Below are 6,351 nucleotides of genomic sequence, written 5' to 3'. Positions count from 1 at the left end.
TTTAATGGAAAATTAATTAAAAGCTTATTATTTAGTTTTGAAATAAGCTTTAATTTTGCTTTCCGTCTGGCATACGAGTCAATTGGAATCACAACAAAGTAATTATTGTTATGATAACAATGGATGTCTATTAATGTGGACGGCTGAATTTTTTAAAGCTTAACTTCTCAATACAAATTGAAAATTAATAAAGGTTGAATGGTTGAATTTTTGTATGTATAAATAAAGGACAAATTCTCATATAACATACATACAGCAATAAAACATTTTATTCTCTCTCTTTTACTAAAATATTCTTCTCTGTTAATAAATTCTCTCTCTTTTTATTTCTATGTGGTTTTAAGCTATAATATTTATAATACAACAATGCTAGGAAACTGGTGCACGAAATTGTGATCATCAATGGCGCCAACAACTTGGTACGCACAATTGTAATCTCAACACTTTATCACAACTCCACACAACTAACCAGCAAGTGCACTGGGTCGTCCAAGTAATAAACCTTACGTGAGTAAGGGTCGATCTCACGGAGACTGTCGGCTTAAAGCAAGCTATGGTCATCTTGTAAATCTCAGTTAGGCGGATTCAAATGGTTATGGAGAATTGATAATTAAAATATGAATAAAACATAAAATAAAGATAGAGATACTTATGCAATTCATTTGTAGGAATTTCAGATAAGCGTATGGAGATGCTTTGTTCCTTCTGAACCTCTGCTTTCCTATTGCCTTCTTCCAATCATTCATACTCCTTTTCATGCCAAGATGTATGTTGGGTTTCACCGTTGTCAATGGCTACCTCCCGTCCTCTCAGTGAAAATGTTCCAAATGCGCTGTCACCGCACGGCTAATCAGCTGTTGGTTCTCGATCATGTTGGAATAGGATCCATTGATCCTTTTGCGTCTGTCACTACGCCCAACACTCGTGAGTTTGAAGCTCGTCACAATCTTCCCTTCCCAAATCCTACTTGGAATACCACAGACAAGGTTTAGACTTTCCGGATCTCAAGAATGACCGCCAATGATTCTAGCCTATACCACGAAGGTTCTAATCTTAGATTAGAAACCCAAGAGATACACATTCAAGCTTGATTTCATGTAGAACGGAAGTAGTTGTCAGGCACGCGTTCATAGGTGAGAATGGTGATAAGTGTCACGGATCATCACATTCATCATGTTGAAGAACGAATGGATATCTTAGAACAGAAATAGGCTTGAGTTGAATAGCAAAACAATAGCACTTTGCATTAATTCATAAGGAACAGTAGAGCTCCACACCTTAATCTATAGTGTGTAGAAACTCTACCGTTGAAAATACATAAGAACAAAAGGTCTAGGCATGGCCGAATGGCCAGCCTCCCAAAGCGTGAACATACAAGTTCCAAGATGAAAAGTATGTAAAAGTATGAAAATACAATAGCAAAAGGTCCTATTTGTAGAAAACTAGTAGCCTAGGGTTTATAGAAATGAGTAAATGATGCAGAATCTACTTCTGGGCCCACTTGGTATGTGCTTGGGCTGAGTATTGAAGCTTTCACGTGTAGAGGCTTTTCTTGGAGTTAAATGCCAGCTTTTGTGCCAGTTTGGGCGTTTAACTCCAGCTTTTATGCCAATTCTGGCGTTTTGACGCCAGAATTTCTATGCTGACTTTGATCGCCAGTTTGGGCCATCAAATCTTAGGCAAAGTATAGACTATTATATATTTCTGGAAAGCCCAGGATGTCTACTTTCTAACACAATTGAGAGCGTGCCAATTGGACTTGTGTAGCTCCAAAAAATCTACTTCGAGTACAGAGAGGTCAGAATCCAACAGCATCTGCAGTCCTTTTTCAGCCTCTGAATCAGATTTTTGCTCAGGTCCCTCAATTTCAGCTAGAAAATACCTAAAATCACAGAAAAACACACAAACTCATAGTAAAGTCCAGAAATGTGATTTTTATTTAAAAACTAATAAAAACATAATAAAAACTAACTAAAATATACTAAAAACATACTAAAAACAATGCCAAAAAGCGTATAAATTATCCGCTCATCACAACACCAAACTTAAATTGTTGCTTGTCCCCAAGCAACTGAAAATCAGATAGGATAAAAAGAAGAGAATATACAATGAATTCCAAAAACATCTATGAAGATCAGTCTTAATTAGATGAGCGGGGCTTTTAGCTTTTTGCTTATGAACAGTTTTGGCATCTCACTTTATCCCTTGAAGTTCAGAATGATTGGCATCTATAGGAACTAAGAATTCAGATAGTGTTATTAATTCTCCTAGTTCTGTATGTTGATTCTTGAACACAGCTACTTTATAAGTCTTGGCCGTGACCCTAAGCATTTTGTTTTCCAGTATTACCAACGGATACATAAATGCCACAGACACATAACTGGGTGACCCTTTTCAGATTGTGACTAAGCTTAACTAGAGTCCCCAATAAGAGGTGTCCAAAGCTCTTAAGCACACTCTTTTTGCTTTGAAATACGACTTTAACCGCTCAGTCTCAAGTTTTCACTTGACATCTTCACGTCACAAGCACATGGTTAGGGACAGCTTGGTTTAGCCGCTTAGGCCAGGATTTTATTCTTGTGGGCCCTCCTATCCACTGATGCTCAAAGCCTTGGATCCTTTTTATTTTACCCTTGCCTTTTGGTTTAAAGGGCTATTGGCTTTTTCTGCTTGCTTTTCTTCTCTCCTTTTTTTTTCTTTTTTTTCTTTTTTTTCGCATATACTTTTTTTTCTGCAAGCTTTTCACTGTTTTTTCTTGCTTCAAGAATCAATTTTATGATTTTTCAGATTATCAAATAACATTTCTCCTTTTCCATCATTCTTTCAAGAGCCAACAATTTTAATATTCATGAACAACAAATTCAAAAATATGCACTGTTCAAGCATTCATTCATAAGAACAAAAAGTATTGCCACCACATCAAAATAATTAAACTATTTTAAAATTTAAAATTCATGTACTTCTTTTTCTTTTTGCAATTAAAAACACTTTTTATTTAAGAAAGGTGATGGATTCATAGGACATTCATAACTTTAAGACACTAATGATCATGTAATAAAGACACAAACATAGATAAACATAAAGCATAAAATTTCGAAAAACAGAAAAAAAAAAAAGGAACAAGAAAATTAAAGAACGGGTCCACCTTAGTGATGGCGACTAGTTCTTCCTTTTTGAAGATCTTATGGAGTGCTTGAGCTCCTCAATGTCTCTTCCTTGCCTTTGTTGCTCCTCTCTCATGATTCTTTGATCTTCTCTAATTTCATGAAGGAGGATGGAATGCTCTTGGTGCTCCACCCTTAGTTGTCCCATATTGGAACTTAATTCTCCTAGGGAGGTGTTAATTTGCTCCCAATAGTTTTATGGAGGAAAATGCATCCCTTGAGGTATCTCAAGAATTTCATGATGAGGAATTTCCTCATGCTCTTGTCCATGAGTGGGATCTCTTGTTTGCTCCATCCTTTTCTTAGTGATGGGCTTGTCCTCATCAATGAGGATGTCTTTCTCTATGTCAATTCCAGCTGAATTGCAGAGGTGAAAAATGAGATGAGGGAAGGCTAACCTTGCCAAGGTAGAAGACTTGTCCGCTGATGAGCGGATAATTTATACGCTTTTTGGCATTGTTTTTAGGTAGTTTTTAATATATTTTAGTCACTTTTTATTATATTTTTTATTAGTTTTTAATTAAAAATCATATTTCTGGACTTTACTATGAGTTTGTGTGTTTTTCTGTGATTTCAGGTATTTTCTGACTGAAATTGAGGGAGCTGAGCAAAAATCTAATTCAGGTTGAAAAAGGACTGCTGATGCTGTTGGATTTTGACCTCCCTGCACTCAAAGTGGATTTTCTGGAGCTACAGAACTCCAAATGGCGCACTCTCAATTGCGTTGGAAAGTAGACATCCAGGGCTTTCCAGCAATATATAATAGTTCATTCTTTGCGCGAAGATAGATGACGTAAACTGGCGTTCAACGCCAGTTCCATGTTGCAGTCTGGCGTTCAGCGCCAGAAACAGGTTACAAGTTGGAGTTCAACGCCAGAAACAGGTTACAACCTGGCGTTTAACTCCAGAAACAGCCCAGGCACGTGAGAAGCTAAAGTCTCAGCCCCAGCACACACCAAGTGGGCCCCAGAAGTGGATTTCTGCATTATCTATCATAGTTTACTCATTTTCTGTAACCTAGGTTACTAGCTGAGTATTTAAACAACTTTTAGAGATTTATTTTGTATCTTGATGCGCGAAAAATTTCTTTCACGTATAACCGGCAAGTATACCGGGTCGTATCAAGTAATAAAAACTCACGTGAGTGAGGTCGATCCCACAGGGATTGAAGGATTGAGCAATTTTAGTTTAGTGGTTGATTTAGTCTAGCGAATCAAGTGTTGGTTGAGTGGTTTGTGATTAATAGAAACTAAATTGCTTGAAACGTAAAGGGAGAAGGGTAAAGTGCAGTAAATTAAAGAGCAGGAAAGTAAATGTGCTAAATCTTAAAGAACAAGTAAATTAAATTGCAGAAACTTAGATTGCAAGAAATGTAAATGACTGAATCTTAAAGTGCAAGAAATATAAATTGCTTGAATGATAAAAGGGAATTAGGAAGTGGGATTGCAGAAATTAAACAAGCAGAAATAAATTGCAACAAAACAGAATAGTGAAAGATGAATTAAAGCAAAGTAGATCTAAACAGCAAAGTAGAAATGCTTGAGAAATTAAAACAGAAAGCAATGCTTAAGTTGCAGCAAATGAAAAATGGTTCAAGATCTCAGGAGTGGAAGAGACTAGATAACAAGTCTAGATCTCAAATCCTTCCTTGATCCAACAAGAACAATTGCAAAAGAAATGAAGAAAAGTAAATTGCAGGAATAGATTGCAGAAGAGTAGAAGAAGATGCAATGACCAGAGAGTGAAATTCAAATTTAATTATGCAGAAACGTAAACAAGAGATCTCAAGGTGAGATTGAAACAGAAGTTCTTCAATTCTTCACCCAAGATCCAAAGCAAGAAAATTAAAGAGTGCTCAAGCAAGAACAAGGAAGAAGAGAGATCAATTCTCCTTCCCAATTCTCTAAGGAAATCAATTAAAAATTAAAGCTCAAAAGGGAATTCTAAAAAAAATGCCCAAGCGAAAAGTTTTTCATTACATCAAACTAAGTCCTATTTATACACTTTCTATTCTTGGATATTGGAATTTGGATGGGCTTTTGATTTGGTGAAGAAATGAATTAAGTTGGATTTTTAATTTGAATTTCAACCCATGAAGAAATTTGCTTCCAGGGGGATGCTCAGCTCACAAAGTGAGCTGAGCTTGGAGACTTAGTGTGGGGAGGCCTTTGTTGCTTGCTTTGCTGCTTGGGATGCATCAGGGGAGAGCTCAGCTCACTTTGTGAGCTGAGCGCTAGTGCCTTGGTGCCAATTTGTTGCGCTTTGTGCTGCCCAGGACCGTGTCAAGGTGTGCTTCATGTGCCCATGGATAGCGCTCAGCTCACAAAGTGAGCTGAGCTTTGGGGCATCCAAGGAAAGGTCCTTGGTTCGAAACCCATGGGAAGCATGCACTGGAGCTTTTCCTTGGTTTTCTTGTGATGCCTTGCTTCCTTGCTTCCTCATGGTGGTGAGTTCGAACCTTGAAGAGTGCATTTGGCCATTTTTTGCTTATTTTCCTTTGTGAGTAGCGCCTCCCCCATCCCCCTTGGTCATGAGTTCAAGCCTTGGAGCATGCATTTGCAAATCATTTCCTTTGAATTTTTCCTCTAGCGCTCTCGATAATGCTCACTTAGTGAGCTGAGCTTGGTTCCTCATTTCCTTATTTCTTGGCCTTGTGTTGTGCTCAGCTCACAAAGTGAGCAGAGCTTGGTTCTTCTCTTCTTGTCTCTTGACCCCATGTTGTGCTCAGCTCACAAAGTGAGCTGAGCTTTATGCTTTGGTCTCCTGGTAGTGAGTGTAGCGCTCACTTAGTGAGCTTTGGAGGGAGCTTCATGGTTTTGTTGCACCACACTTCCTCCTTTCTTGGCCACACTTTTTCTCCTTTGAGCCACGCTTCTTAGGCCACGCTTCCTTCTTTTCTTCTTTTCTTCACCTACAATTAATCAAAACAACCAATCAAAGTATCACCAAATTCACAAGGTTTACAAATCATAAAACTGCAATTAAATTTGGCCTAAACCTCATGATTTAGCATCAATTATATAGTGGTTGTTTGATTAAGAGAAGTTATGCATTTTCATTCCAAATTGATTTCTTAGGATGCAAGAAAGTGTATAAAACTAAATAAAAATAAAGAAAAAGGCTAGTAAAACTGGGTCAATATGACTTGTCATCACAACACCAAACTTAAAACTTGCTTGTCCCCAAG

This window comes from Arachis ipaensis, chromosome B08, assembly GCF_000816755.2.
Source record: "Arachis ipaensis cultivar K30076 chromosome B08, Araip1.1, whole genome shotgun sequence".
In the NCBI taxonomy this organism is placed as follows: domain Eukaryota; kingdom Viridiplantae; phylum Streptophyta; class Magnoliopsida; order Fabales; family Fabaceae; genus Arachis; species Arachis ipaensis.
Note: the sequence above shows the minus strand (reverse complement) of the source record.